General features: G+C 41.4%; 1 protein-coding gene across 1 annotated transcript in view; it reads right to left on the reverse strand.

Moving 5' to 3' along the window:
* The window catches only part of OSTF1 (osteoclast stimulating factor 1), a 54,243-nt gene that overhangs the window by 29,821 nt on the left and 7,748 nt on the right, over positions 1-16,674 (reverse strand). The window lies entirely within an intron of this gene.

Below are 16,674 nucleotides of genomic sequence, written 5' to 3' on the forward strand. Positions count from 1 at the left end.
TATGTAAGTAAAAAACAAAATCAAACTGTAGGAAAAAGCCTACAGATAGAAAAGAGAGAGAGAGAGAGAGAGAGAGAGAGGAGGGAGAGAGAGAGAGAGAGAGAGAGAGGTCTTTTTAGGAAATAAATAGATTTAGCAGGAATATCAAAACAGAAGGACTACCTGTTTATTTTATTTTTAAGATTTTATTTATTTATTCTTGAGAGACAGAGAGAGAGAGAGACAGGCAGAGGGAGGAGCAGGCTCCACTCAGGGAGCCCAATGTGGGACTCGATCCTGGATCTCCAGGATCACACCCTGGGCTGAAGGCACGTGCTAAACCGCTGAGCCACGTGGGCTGCCCAGGACTACCTGTTTAAAATGAGGTAACAACTACAAGAATCTTTGAGATGGTGACCTAGTACAAGAGCATCATTCAGAACAGTGGTATCTGAGGTGCGACACAGCAAGACTATTCTGGAAATTATTTACATTTTTATTTTATTCTTTTTCTTTTCTATTTTAATTTGTTCCATATATTATGTTTTATAATATAACAACATAATAGGATACATATGCAACTCGTAGTACACATACATTTATTAGGAGTGAATATTCAAAACCTTTTGCAGGTAGAATGCTAAACATTATGAGGGCAGGTTCTGTGAGTGAGATACCCAAGTAGCTAGTACAATGCTTGGCACATAGGAGGCACTCAATAATTATTTGCTGAATGGATGAATAAAAGAATGGAAACATGTACTCAAAAAAAAAAAAAAAATCTGAGGGACGTCCTGGGTAGCTCAATGGTTAAGCATCTGCCTTTGGCTCAGGGCCTGATCCCAGTGTCCTGGGATCAAGTCCCACCATCAGGCTCCCCACAGAGTCTGCTTCTCCCTCTACCTGTGTCTCTGCCTTTGTCTGTGTGTCTCTCATGAATAAATAAATAAAATCTTTTAAAAAAAAATCTGAAAACCAGCAGTTTAGAACAGCACTCACTGTCCAACATAACTTCATGCAATGACAGTCAAGTTCTTCCTCTGGGCTAGTTACATATAGCTACTGAGCACTTGAAACATGGCAAGTGTGACTGTAAATTTTTAAACATTATTTGATTCTAATTTAGTTAAATTGCCAAACGTGGCTGGTGGCTAGCATACGGAACAAAATAATCTTACAAAGTCAGAAAACGGGAAATAACCAAAATGTCCATTGAGCGGGATTATGCAAATCAACTCTGATTCATCCCAAGAATGCAGCAGACAGATCTGCAGACAAGGACATATGTAGCAAAGACCCTGCAAAATACTCAGTGAGGAAAAAGCAGCTTATAGACTAGTATGCCAAGTATCATTCCGTTTACGTTGACAATACACACACACACACACACACACACACACACACACACACACATTCCTTGAAAAATAGCACCAACTATGGGGAATCTTCTTTATAATCTACTTTACAAATACTGTTTATATTCATTACATATAGCGTGCATTACTTTTATAATCGATAAAAACAGTGAAGATACTTTCATGGTAGGTGGGGGCTGGTTTGGGAAGGTGGGGTTGGCAATCATTCTTTCTCTTAAATGCCCTATACAGGCGATCCCCAGCTAAGATAGATCCCTTGTTACTTAGCATGCTTGCAAAAACAAAAACACACACACACATTATTTTTACAATACAAGTTCCAGTGTCACTCCTCCCCTGCTCTTCTTCTAGGGAAAGGTTAATAGAAGCAAATGTGAAATCTTTTTTCTTCTGGACTATGTTTTTTATGCATACCCGCAGCCCTGAGAAAGGAAACACCAAACGGAAGGAAGAGCTGCCAGGAGAAATATCTGCTGACCTGATTGTCTCTCTGCGAGGGGAGATTAGTTATTGCGACTACTTCAAACTTTCCAAAGAGAAGTTACACGAGGAAGCAGTCCACTGGTGACCAAAATCAATAATGACGTTACTCTCTTGTCCCTTTGAGGGAATGGCAGCAATAAGATAGGCTATGACTAACGGTGGAAACTAGATCCAACGTGAACTTAAATGAGCTGAGATAAAACTCACTACAAATTCAAGAACTTGAGAAAAATAAATACTTGGGGTGTGACTAAGCCACTGATCTCTATAACTGTTATCTTTTGTGACTGTCCAACTTAAAATGTTCTCAACTAAAAGGAAGTGGGACATTTATTTGCGTTTTGGCTTATGCTACACACTGAACATTAGGCCACTCTTTTAGGGTGTTATGCAAGGGAACATTCTCTCTCTCTGCGTGAAGCTGTAGAAAATACTTTCACCTCCATGATCCTATTTATCAATTCATGTTGGGACGTTAGCCTTGTGAGGCTCCTCTTTAATCCATGTATTAGAAAAGTTCTTGGCTTTAATCTATTCAATTCTCAAACCTGAGTCAAACAGAAATGAAAGAATGCCAAAGAAACAGCCAGAGGATAGGAAAGAACTGCATAAAGATGAAAAACAGATGACTTTCATGATTACAGTCTACCATCGCTTGGATAGAGTCTAAAGAGAACAATAATTAGTGATATGTAATTCATGAGCATTTTTACATCATATTTATTCAACTGTTCTATAGGTGTACAGGTTCACACAGGGCATTAAAGGGAAGGAATCAGGGTACTCTGTGTTTCAATAGTACTGTCCTGGCGGACATCTAAAAAAAAAATATTAGCAAACATCGTCATCAATCATCAAGAGCAGGCATTGACCAATTGCAAATATATTTAAAGACAATGGATTCACAAACGTAAAATCGTGGTGTTCTTGGGTAGGCAGGGAGGCTAAAGCAGATGCCTTCTTCCCTTCTCCCAGCACCTTCTGCCTTGACCATTTTCTCTTGGAAGTCTGGTGGCATGTAACAAAGAGAGAAAGTGGAGCTGAGAAGACTGTATGCATTACCTGAAATCACCCTGGAATTCATCCTGAATTAAGACTGGGAAGAGGCCCAATCTTTTGTCTGATGCTTTCAGTGGACTCGCATGTGAATGGTATTCTGGATTTCAGGAGGGCTGGCCTCCTGATGTAAGCAAGATAAGCAGATTCCCATTCCCCATTCCCCATCCCCCCACCCTCCATCCCCCCACCCTCCCCTGCCACAGCTGGGCCCTGCTGGCTTTTCACTTTGCTGGCTCCTCACCTTGCCAGGCACACCCTTCCCCTTTCTGTGCAACCCCACCCTGCCCCTATAGAGAAGGGCTGAGAGCACTAGTCATCAGCCAAACACAGTTTTCCTCTGGAGTGAAGGCTGACCCCAGACTACAGTAAATGAATCCTAGCCCACAGGGGTAGACACAGATAGAGGAAGGGGATCTGGGACAGGGTCCTGTGCAGGCAAAGGGTAAGAGATTTGCTATGTCTGAACTGCCCACAGAGTATATACAGAGGCAGCTCCACGGCCCTGAGATTGCAATTAGGACTTGGGGTGCCTATTCTAGTTTATTCTCTGTCGGTGAAGGAGTAGAGGAGAAGCTCATATGATGAACCCTTACGACACCATTAACAAAGGACCCACTGGCTATCGGGGTGGACATATCATAAACAGCAAAAGGAATAATTCAAAATATCTGAACTTAGTTATCTGCGACAGATCAACAATTTCATTCATATTCTGCTGAAAAACACTGGAAGGCGCAAGACATTTTAGATGGACTTCACTAAAAATGGCCATGACAACTACTACCTACCCACTATGGTAGTTAAAATGGAAAATACTGGCAATGCTAGGTGTTCAGAAGGATACAGAACAACTAGAATTCACAGTATCAGCGGGCATGTAAACAGGCACAACTGCTAGAGAAAATTCTTTGACAGTAGCATTCATTCATTTTTTTGTAAGTCTTAACATGCTTTTGACATGTTAAATTACATTTTTGGGAAGGGAACTTAATCATATCATCTTTTGTGGGAGTAAACATGCTGTGTACAAAAAGACCCCTCTCACATGGTGTCGCTAGCCCCAGAGGACAATGAGTTTCAACATTTTTTTTTTAGATTTTATTTATTTATTCATGACAGACACAGAAAGAGAGGCAGAGACACAGGCAGAGGGAGAAGCAAGCTCCCTGCAGGGAGCCCAATGTGGGACTCGATCCCAGGACCCCAGGATCATGACCTGAGCCCAAGGCAGATGCTCAACCACTGAGCCATCCAGGCATCCCAACCACTGAGCCACCCAGGTGTCCCAGAATCCCAACATTTTTTAACTGTACATCATGAAATGAATTTAGTGGTTTTCTAAAATATTAAATAGAACGGAAATGACCAGGATACAGTACAAAGGATAGAAAGAATTATGATTTTGTGAAATTTTTATTTCATGGTGACTGGGACAGATGGATAGAGAGATGGATGTTTATTCTAGCAATTTTACCAAATACACCTTTGGCATACTGTCAAACGGCCAAATAGTAAAATCGATATTTGTCAAAGCCAAATGAGGCTTTACAGAAGGGACTCTTTGGGAACAAGAATAAATCTGAAATTTTATTCAAAAAATTCATGACAATTACAATTCTGGCAGACCCATTTTAAACATCTGATACAAAAGGGCAGGAATCTTAATTCCTCACCACTACCAACTGCATCCTGATGAGACTTTTGCAAAACTAAATAAGTGCTCTCAAAATTAGGTCTGTGTAAAAAAGCAAGATATTTTGGTGTCAGCATAGCTGTTTGCCTGTGAGGATGCTGCCAGCAAGTTAACAAGCTTTCCTTCCTCCCTGAGAGAAACAGAGTGAGGTCAAGACTTGTCTCCTCTTCACCTCCTGGGTCTGAAGACTTGCTTAATGCTGATGGTGCAATTTCACCGAAGCCTATCCCAAAGAGGAGACAACGGTTTCCCCAAAATTATTAGCAAGCGTCCACTCTCAACATTAATTCTCAATCTACATCTATAATTGATAATATTTATTTCAGCATTTTTGGACACCTAAAATCCACTGCCTTACCATCATCAATGTTTGCAATACTTTATTCTCCAGTAAAAAAAAAAAAATATATATATATATATACACATATATATATATTTATACTCTCAATGGACTGAATTTTCATATACAAAGGATAAAAGGAGACACGGCAACAGTTACATTTACAGTAGTCACCTGTTTTTCAAAGTGAATAGTATGGTAACAAATCCAAATGGTACGCCCTGTTTGCATTACTGTTGCCACCGCCCTGGTTTAAACAGGAAGATTACCCGTGCGACCTATAATCCTCGTTCAAGTACAAGTCTAGGTGTGCCAGAAATGACACTGAAACAAGGCATTCCAGCATTTGGCCAATTAGCTGATGGTGACTGGCAGATTTAGAAAGAAATTTGAGGCTGAGGTGAACTTCCATGGATTCCTGTGGTCTAGTATGTGTTTATGTGTACTTTTGTATATATCAGATCAGTAAGTAAAATATGTATCTTCCTAAAGATCAAAATCAAAAAAAGTTTGAAAGTGACCCCTCTACACTATCTGATCAAATTGGGGATTTGTTCAGGACTCTCTAAAGAGTGAGTGATGTTCCCTCTACTTTGTGGGTTTCAAAATTCAGCTAGCATATAAAAACTAATATTCTCCCACCTGCCCTGGGGAGTTAGAACCAATAAGCTTTTGAAAAGCAAGAAGAGGAAGAAAATTATTTGAACAAGGGAGCATCATGGAAAAATAAGAATTTTACCATATACACAGAGTTCTCCTATCTGTCTAAGAGAATGCAGGGAATATCAAACACTTCTTAATTTATACCCTTGTGGGTATGAAAAACCTGTCACCACCTTCGAATATTCTCAGGGCAAATAAAAATATTAATGTTACTTCTATTAGACATATTTAAATTATTTTATTAAACATGCATGATGAAACAGGATGTTTTCTACTGAGAAACAAAACAGAGCAAGTCTATGTGATAGTATCCAAGAGTCAAGGCCATCATTTCGACTGAGCAGTAAGAGGAAACAGCTGTGCTCTGTTGGGCCAACACAAGCTCCCCTGGGCTTTGTGGATTCCAACGCCCATAAATGAGGGGGTTAGCTCAGAAGAGGCTTCTTGGTGAAGTTCTCTATTCATGTCATTCCACAAAAGCTCACTGCTCTTGAAGATAAAACACAGAGGCTGTAATCCTTGCAGAGAAAACCATCTTGTAAGCACAGCAATGTCTAAGAGTTTCCAATGCAAAGAATAAATCTCTTCCCTCAGACTTGTATTCTTGGATTAATTAAATCAAATCCAATGAATTCTATTTGCATATATGCCTTTAAAGGATATAACTAATAAAAACAAATATCAACATAATATTTCATAATACTTTCATCCCTCCTTACACCAACACCACCTCTTCCCCACTGCCTCCCCTCATTCCCTCACAGAGTCCAAAAAAAAAAGAAAAAAACTAAAGAATTTGAAACGTGTCTTGATTTCAGCTGCAGGAATGGCAGACTCGTTAAAAACAGTAGCCAGTGTGTTTTCTGACAAGAGGGTTCTGTTTATTAACACTGTGCCTTTCTTACCCATTTTTTCCTTTGCTTATACTTTTCAGTGCCTTTCAGCAAACTTGGTTACTTTTATGTCTTCAGGAGCCATGACTGCTGGTTATTTTTATTTCTTCTCGATGGATATAACATAGAAGTCCCAAAGAGGAGTACCTGGGTGGCTCAGTGGTTGAGCATCTGCCTTTGGCTCAGGTTGTGATCCCGGGGTCCTGGGATCAAGTCCCTCATCAGGCTCTCCACAGGGAGCCTTCTTCTCCCTCTGCCTATATTTCTACCTCTCTCTGTGTGTCTCTCGTGAATAAATAAATTAACTTTAAAAAAAAATAAAAAAAGAAAGAAAAGTCCCAAAGAACAGAGTTTAAAGTTTCAAATGACACTCTCACTGTCAACTATGTCTTAACTGGCTTAAAATTAGAGAGAAGCAACTGTTGCCCCCTAAAGACCCTGTACTCCCAGACAAACTGCTTCCAAAGTCACTTTGAAGAGATCACAGGAAAGAATGTTAGAAAAATCTTTATTTCAGTCCTTGGAATTTAAAAAAGGCAATACTGTTCATGCCAATTTCTGCAAAAGGCGAGATGAATCCAAGAGCCGACCCATGACAACTGTTACTCGATGACCCAGGAACTAAGAATGGTTTTTGCATTTTTAATGGTTGGAGGGAGAAGGGAAGATCAACAAATATTAACATTTCAAGACACATGAAAATTATCTGAAATTTAAATTGCAGTGTCCATAAATAAAGCTTCATTGGAACAGAGCTCATATTTGCACACAGTCTATGGCTGCTTTCGTTCTACGATGGCACTTGAGTAGTTGCAACAGAAACCATCTGTGACCCACAAAGCCTAAAATATGTACTGAATGGACCATTATAGAAGAAAGTCTGCCTATCCCTAGCCTCTGGTCCCTTTTCCTGTTAGTAACAAGTCATACCACAGGAGGATCATAACAGGAAAGTACAAATCTGCCTCTCACAGACTCCACAAGCAGTGTGGGTCTCAGCTTCATCTGATGTGAAATGATGAAATGATTGGTTATCTTTATAGATATAGACCCAAGGCAGAGAAAAAAGATCCCTTGTCTCTAGTACTTTTCTTCCAAAATGGTATTACCCATCTCAACTCATGTTTATGGGACACTTAACCACCTGACCCATACAAAGGGCTGATTTGCCGAAACTCATTTAATCCTCAAAATAATCCTAGGCCCTTAAATACTGTATGCATTTAGCCTATTTTACAGCTAAGAAAACTGAGGTTAGAGAAGGCAAGTAGCTACTCCAGGACTACGCAGCTAGAAAAGGACAGAGATGGGGTTTAACCGCAGGCCACTGGCTCCAGGGCTCATGTTCTAAAACTCTGGATGTGGCTCAGAGATCTGAGCTTTCAATGCCAGCACGCTGGGATGAAGTGAGACCAAACAAATCAATGTACATAAAACACTGAGTGCAGTTCCTGAGGCATTTTATGTGCCCACAAGGGTTAGCTAGTATTAATTACTATAAATTTTTGGCTAACTTGGGGGGTGATTCCTTGCATCTTTATCCTCACTAGCAAGGCAACCATTTACCCAAATCATTTTCCTATATATCAGAGAATTTAACATTTACAACACCCCAGCAGAGGAATTTCGATGCTTTTGTTAAGCAAACAAAGCGTAATATTTAATATTATACCTCTTAGGAGCTATTTGAGAATTCAATATGAGCTTTCAGTTGTCATTTTTCAAACCTAGAACTACATTATCTTTAATCTGCTCAAGCCACCACCACAAAATGCAACCGACCTGGTGCTTTAAATAATAAGACATTAATTTCTCACAGTTCTGGAGGCTGGGAAGTGCAACATCAAGATATTAGCCAATTTGGTTTCTGGTGAGAATCTTCTTCCTGGCATACAGATGGCTGCCTGCCCACTGTGTGCTCCCATGGTCTTTCCTACGTGTGCGTTCCTATGAGATTCCCTCTCATGAAACCACTAATCCCTTATCTTCATGATCTACTCAAACCCTAAATGCTTCCCCAAAGCCCATCTCCAAACACCATCACTTTGGGGGTTAGGGCTTCGACACATGAACTTTGGGGGCACAGAAACATTCTGCCCCCGACAGTTATGAATATAGAATTACAGAAAAAACAGAACATGTAATGTGTACACATTTTGATGTGTACAACATTATTGTTGAACAAAGAGATTTTAAGAAAAGGTTTATTGGGACCTTTAAAAATCAGCTTTTGGCTGGGGGGCAGGCGCCTGAGTGGCTCAGCTGGTTAAACTTTTGACTCTTGATTTCAGGTCAGGTCATGATCTCGGGGTCATGAAATGGAGCCCGGCATCAGGCTCTGTGCTAAGCAGGGAGTCTGCTTGAAAGTCTGTCTGTCTGTCTGTCTGTCTGTCTCTCTCTCCCTGCCCTTCCCCCACCCCTAGCACACACTCCCCTCTTCTCTCTGTTAAAAAAAAAAAAATCAGCTTTGGGAGATGCTTACATTTTAATGCCACATAAAAGAGTACTATTAACATTTACAGTCACCTGTGTAAAACAAAGATATACAGAAAAGAAACAGTAGAAGAAAATAATAGCAAAATGCTCACAGTGACTTTGAATAATACAAGCCATGCTTATTTTCTTCCTTTATTTTCTCAGTTGTCCACAAAGAATAAGAATTCCAGACATACTTAGGAAAACATGTTTTCTTTTAATGCCCTATTGAAGCACAACTTACATGCTATTTGTACACTATTCATTAGCAAGATATTTTTATTTTTTAAAGATTTTATTTATCTGAGAGAGAGAGAGAGAGAGAGCAGAGAGAGTGCATGCACACACAGGAGTAGTGGGAGGCCAGAGGGAGGAGAGAATCTCAAGCAGATCCCACACTGAGCACTAGAGGCCAACACAAGGCTTGATCTCACAACCTTGACATCATGACCAGAACTGAAATCAAGAATCAGACACAATGACTGAATCGCCTAGGCACCCCAGGAGGTATTTTTTTTATTATGAGTCCTCTTTGTCTTTTTTTTTTCTTCTTTGTCTCCTTGATCTCACCACACACACACACACACACACACACACACACACACACACAAATATCACTGGGGAGACAAGCAACCATAATGCCCACTGTGCTCAGAGGAGTGAGAATATGGGTGGCAGGAAACACAGATAGTGGGGAGATTTGTAGGCCATGCAAGCTGTACCAGAGGTGGCATCCACTTGCTTTTGGAAAGATGAGAGGCGTTGTCAATGAAAGAGGCACAGGGCAGACCCAGAATATGGAGCCCAGTATAGACAGAGGCCTGGAGGCCAGGAGGGTGGTGTTGGAAGTCAAGGAGATCTACCAGCCTAAGCCTGGTGGGAGAAACAATGACTGGAAGAAGAGACTATGGTAGACAAACCAGAGATTTCTCAAATGTTTCTGAGACCCACATTAAGAAACATATTGTACATCAGGGCTCAGGAAACACACACATGTATACACAACTAAAAAATGTTTCATAAAAAAACACTTCTTATTTTGAGTGATTCTCTCTGATATTTTCCATTCTTGCTCGGCTCTCTTTCCTTCTTCCTTATTAAGATTCTTTCCTTCTTTCTTATTAAGATTCTAGTCATGACAGGGGCACCTGCTAGTCGATTAAGCCTCCAATTCTTGGATTTGGCTCAGCTCATGATCTCAGAGTTGTAAGATCCTATCCCCACAAAGGGCTCTGCACTCAGCACAGAGTCTGCTTGAGATTCCCTCCCTCTCCCTCTGTCCCTCCTCCCTATGCTCACTCACACACTCTCTCTCTAAAATAAATAAATCTTTAAAAAAAAAAATGCTATTCATGACAAACTATACAGACTGCATGACCTACCACGAGGTCACCACTCAGTCTGAAAAAACACCAGGCCAGGGCATTTAATATAGGAATGTGTATAACCAGTGTCCAGAGACCAAATAGAAATTTATTCAGATTTAGATATCTGGTATTCCTGGCAGTAATGAAACACTCTCAGAATATAAAATATTAAAAATGGCCTTGGAATTATTTTTAATTCAAGAGAATTTTTTTGTATTTGAGCAAAATAAATGGACAGGCTTAAACTTCAGACTTTATGAACACCCAATTCACTGGAAAATTACAGTTGTATTTAAAGATAAAAAGTTGCACTCCCCCCCCCCCAAAAAATATGGCCTTGGTCTTAGCCCTCTAAGACAGACTCATACTAGCAAGACAACATGATGATAAAAATGTTCCCTTTATTTAAAACAGAATCCCGGGATCCCTGGGTGGCGCAGCGGTTTGGCGCCTGCCTTTGGCCCAGGGCGCGATCCTGGAGACCCGGGATCGAATCCCACATCGGGCTCTCGGTGCATGGAGCCTGCTTCTCCCTCCGCCTGTGTCTCTGCCTCTCTCTCTCTCTCTGTGACTATCATAAATAAATAAAATAAAAAATTAAAAAAAAAAAAAAACAGAATCCCTGGGATGCCTGGGTGGCTCAGTCAGTTAAGGGTCTGCCATCTGCTCAGGTCATAATCTCAGGGTCCTGGAATGGAGGCCCCACATCCAGCTCCCTGCTCAGCAAGGTGTCTGCTTCTCCCCCTCCCTCTGTCCCTCCCCCTGCTTGTGTATGCTCATGTGCTCTCTTTATCTCTCTCTCAAAAATAAGTAAAAATCTGAAAAATAAAATAAAAATAAATAAAACCGAACCCCTTTAAAACCTGATATAGGGGCATAGGTATACACTGTATCTAAGAACAAAACAAGAAACTCTCTAGAGACATAGACCCAAGCTTAGGCAAGGTGCTTACTGGAAGCTTACCTGATAGACACCTAGAGGCCAGAGCATTTTATTACTATGAGGGCATTTTACCATTTTTAGGCAACTTGAGAACTCTCATAGAACAATACAAACTCTGGATGAATGAGAAAATTACCAAACACAGGAGGAAAAACTAATTAGAGTGCAATGAATAAGCAATAACTTGAAACTGAGCTCTTCCCCGTTCAGAAAACAAAAGAATTCAAATTTTCTACTGCAGCACATACAAGAAACTGCCAAAACCCATACCCAAATTACAACAGAGCCAAAACCAGGGAGTGGGTTCAGAGGGGCCATCTATAGGAAACCAACAAGACATCTACCATAGTCTCTTCTTCCAAGATCATCTACTTACTAAGACAACAGACTTTAAACTGAAAATTATTTTCCTAATTTCATCCTCTCTCAAGATACACAACAGTGCTTCCTCACAAGGTTTACTAAGTGCTCCTGAGGGTGACATTCTGATCTTGTGAAAGTGGTGAGCATTGCCTGGTGGCCCTAGAAACAGTTAGGCAGGACACCTTGGGAGGATCTCCACAAATGGCTCCTTGTTGAAGGTTTGGACCAGGCAGGGGGATGCCCCAGATGATCAGTTCCTTCTTCCAACTTGCCTGGTCACCAAAGTCAAGACTGTTTATAAAAAGGAGGGGCTAGTAGAGGTCTGGACATCTGGGAAGACCCAAGGAGTCCAAGTGATTCCCAGGGAAGGCCAGGGGAGAACGTTAACCCAAAGAAATATTCAGGTATTTTCCAAACCAGATCAGATATTGGGAGGAGAAGGACATGAAAGAATGGAGTTAGATTTCCCCAAGAAAGTGGCAAGGCAGGACAAACGAAAAGCTGTGGTTTTCTGGAGTTGTAATTAAGAGTGAGTAATTACAGGACTGTTCTTATGAAAATCTCCCTTCTACTCAAGCCCTGGGCAGGAGCAGTGATATAGCACTGCTGGGGGTCATATACTTATATCTAGCGACTAACCTCAGCTACTCTAAGACACACAGCACCTTTCACACCCACTCCTGAGGTCACAAGGTACTCCTGGATTCTAGGTGTGTGTTGTTAACTCCTTTTCATTAATGGATGCCCAGAAGATCATTTATCCTTTTATGAACATGGGGTCATCAGTGGGGGACTGAGATACTGGAATTTGCCCTAAGATGTCTAGGAATACCCCCACACCCTCTCAAAACCTTGAGTCTTAAGAAACATTTGCAGTTTACACTGTGGACGGGTGATAGTGAAAATCACTTCTGTCCACAGGGACAGAAGAGGAAAACTCAGTGCTCTCTAGAACAGTGGCTTCCCACTAATCTGCAGTGGTTGTGTAAATTGCAGGCTTTCATAATAATTACTAGGAATTTGCTCTCCTTCAGTACCCACTGTCCAGCTGCAAAAGGAACCTGCCTTCTCTCATCATCTGCTCTAACACGTTGCAGTTCTTTACCTGTGGTCTTAAGACATTTGGTAGAACATTAATATTAGATTTGTAATTATGAACAGAATTTTTTTTTGAGTTCTAAAATTATAGCAACAGGGCCTGGGTGGCTCAGTTGGTTAAGCATCTGCCTTAGGCTCAGGTTATGACCTCAGGGTCCTGGGATCGAATACTGGGTGGGGCTCCCTGCTCAGCGGGGAGTCTGCTTCTCCCTCTCCCTCTCCCTTTCCCTCCTGCTTGTGTTCTCTTGCTCACTCTCTCAAATAAATAAATATAAAATCTCTGAAAATAAATAAACAAAATTATAGCAGTAACATTTCTTCTCATCAGTATAATGCTGCAGTCTTAAATTTGTCCTTATATCCCTATGAGTATATAAACGTTATTTTCTTTAAAAAAAAAAGAAAAAGAAGGCTTCTGGTTTCTGTGAGCACTATATAACTTACAAAGTAAAAAGTGGGCTAAGAATCACTCTCTTAGAGGAAGAATTTTCCATCTTTCAGAGAGAAGCTCTGAAACCCACCTTCCTGGAATGAAATATGAGAATTCCTACAAAGCAAGCTCCGACCTTAAACCTAAAACGGTCACCTCCAAAAGAGACAGGAAAAAATAAGATGGGAGAACAATATTTTCCACAAGACTTAATTTCAAAAAACTAGCAGAATATATACTCTCAAAGCTCAAATCTACCAACTTGCTGTTACTGATTTATAATTAACTTTATATATTTTCCAAACATTAAAAGTCCTCAATGTCACAAGAGCTCCTCATGAATGACTTTTTTTTTTTTTTCCCCCCAAGGATCCCATTGGAATCTCATGGGATGCATTTCTACAGGGCCACCCAGCAGCTGGTTGTCTTCCTCTAGGCAACAGTGAAAAAAAAAAAACCAAAAACAACACACAAACAAAAGCAAACTCTACTGTCCTGTGTAGCTAGAGTCTAAATGAAATCAGATTAGGTCTAATTAAGAATATATTATGTTGGGGCATCTTTTTGGCTCAATCTGTTAAGCATCTGACTTGATTTTGTCTCAGGCCATGATCTCGGGTGTCGAGATCGAGATCGAGCCCTGCAACAGGCTCTATGCTCAGCAGGGAATCTGCTTGAGATTCTCTTCCTTTCCCTCTGCGCCTCCCCCTCCCCTGCTGATGTTTGAGCTCTCTCTCAAATAAATAAATAAATAAATAAATCTTTTTAAAAATATATATGTTATGTCTCTACCCTAACCCTCTTCCTATCCTCTCCCCTCTGTCAGCCCTTAAAGCATTTAATCCTTCCATCTGTGGACATTTACATGGTCCTGAACATTGAGAGTAGCAAGACAATGGGTAGAGGGTCATGGGGCTGGCTCTAGAAGAAGCACAGGATGAAGTTATGTAGAAACTTGAGGAATTAGTTGAAAAGCCAGTCTAAGGCAATGAAGAACTGGAAGCCAATGAAGAAACTGAGGATCAGAGTGGTCTAAAGTCTTACTCATCAAGGTTACTTAGTAAGTTAATAAAAAAATTGGGGCCAGAACTTTATTCCAAAGCTAATGTCCGTTTTCCATTACTATCTATTCTCTGCCTCTTGCAAATCACAGCTTGGTCTTACAATATCCACCCCATAAGCCAATCTTTATGCCTAAAGTCCTACCATTAGAGCAGTTCATTTGAAAAGGGAATTCCTCTCAGGAATCTTGTATTTAGTTTATCTTATTTAAGCACCTTTGGGAAGAGGATTTTGAGAAATCAGTGACTAGTTTAACACTGCAGGTAAATGTGTACATCAGATGTGAAACTGAGTTTGTTCTCAGAGCCCTGTGGAATTAAAGAGTAGAAGAAACCAAGTTCTGAGCAATGTCAGAGGAAAACCAGGACAGTCTTAAGCCAGGTACTCTTACAAAGCTCTCTAGACAAGTGGCCCTGGTCCCCTGGAGGTGCCATAATCAGAGTTTAATCAACAACAGCTGGCTACAGTATTCAGGTCTGCCAAAGGTTAGTTCTGGAGAAGGAAGGGAGACAAGGGGAGTTCAAGGGTAGACACAGAGGGCGCCTGGGTGGCTCATCTGACTTCAGCTCAGGTCCTGATCCCAGGGTCCTAGGACCGAGCCCCATGGAGGGCTCCCTGTTCAGTGGGGAGCCTGCTTCTCCCTCTCTCTCTCTGCCCTCCTGCTCATGCTCTCTCTCTCCCTCTCTCAAATTAAAAAAAAAAAAAATAGAGTAGATACAGATTCACACTAATCTTCAGGTCATAGTACATCAGAAAGGCACAGGTATATTAGCCGAAGGTCCACATGATAGGGAGCATGTATCCAAGAATGGGAAAAGCAGGCCAAGGGCAAGGACCAACTAAGTAGCAGATTTCCCAATGCCAGTAAACAAGAGTGCTAGCCCAGATGTCACGACACAGGAGAGACCTAGTACCAAGCAAAAATCAGAAAATGGGCAGGAGCCCATTGTGGAGAATAGAACTCAACCCTTTAAAGCCCCAATACTTAGGGAGAGAACCAGTCCTCGAGAGTAGGAAGGCATCAGGCAAGGACCAGAGGCAGCCCTGTGGTGGGGACAGGCTCCCTAAAAGAGGCAGTGGGCAATCACCCTAAACAGTGAGGCCCACCTCACAGCTCAGCTTGATGTAGGCCCATGTTCCACTTGGCAGCTGCTTGGGTGACTCAGACTTAGAACCTAAGTGCAGAGGAATCAAAGAGAATTATTTCTTTCCTACCAGAAGAAAAGGTTGAGAACAACGTCAAGACTGACACACTATTCAGAAAATGAACTCTGGAGGGATAGGTTTCTGTTGCAATGTTCCATGGCTAGTTTCCTTCGAAAGAAGAGGAAAGAAAAGAAAAGAAAAAGAAAAGAAAGAAAGAAAAAGAGAAAGAAAGGAAGAAAGAAAGAAACCAGCTCCCAGTTTGTCCTACTGACAAACTTGTACTGACTCATCAGAAGAGCAGGCTCAAATGCAGCCACGGAATCCTGTAAACCTGGGTATGCCACATTTTAGAGAGTGTCATAAGATTGTGGTTTTCTCAAGCAAAGAAATCTAATAAGACTATGTGGAATCTTCCAAATCTGGAGTCTGAGATACCTGCCAACTGTGGCAAAATGCCAGAGGGGCTCTGCCCAGCCTGGCCGCCCCTACCCATGCTCGGAGAGCTAGGACTTGGAGGTGTGTCCCCTCAAAAACAGAGTGGGTCAGGAAGCTTCTTAGAAGACACAGCCACTCCAGAATACTCTCCAGGAAGAAGTCATTCCTTTGTTTCATGCAAGTGAGTTGATTTCAGTCTCTCTTCCCCAGTGAGAAAATCCCTTAATAGAATCCATGAGTTTCCCAGAACCAAGCAAAACTCCTGGAGTGGAAGGATGCCAGAAAGTCCTCAAGACTGCCTTCAGGTCCCCCAAAGAGGCCTGAGACAGACCTTCTAGGAGGAGAATAAACCAGCTGGTCTCTAAGGCCTTCCTTAATTTAAATTCAAATCACCTCAGGCTCCCTGGAAATCAGGACCCAGAGACTAGGAAAGGACCCCATTCAGTGCATTCTTCAGGCCCAAGAATATTAAATCAAAGTAGTTTATCAAATTCTAAGGGATGCTTATGAGTTTTAAAATCCCACGCAAATCAAAATGCACAAATACAAAACTCTCCCCCCAACACCTACCCCAAGAGTAAGTTGAGGCATTTGCCTTGTGACTTTCTAAAAATCCTACAGATGCCCCAACGGAAAATGGGAAATGACTAGCAAGAGTCCATTAAGAGGAAGTGGCCTCGGCGGTCCCACCAGTGACTGCAGTGACTTGAAGCTGTGACCCTCTTTGACACGGAGCTGCCCCTAACACACCACAGCTATTGTTAACATCCTGAAAACAGATTCGCAGAGACATGCACAGAGGACTGACATGAGGGCACTCCAAGTCTTACTTCTGTGTGGAAAGTGTCGTTTTCCACCAACTGGATGGA

This window comes from Vulpes lagopus, chromosome 2, assembly GCF_018345385.1.
Source record: "Vulpes lagopus strain Blue_001 chromosome 2, ASM1834538v1, whole genome shotgun sequence".
Classification (NCBI taxonomy): domain Eukaryota; kingdom Metazoa; phylum Chordata; class Mammalia; order Carnivora; family Canidae; genus Vulpes; species Vulpes lagopus.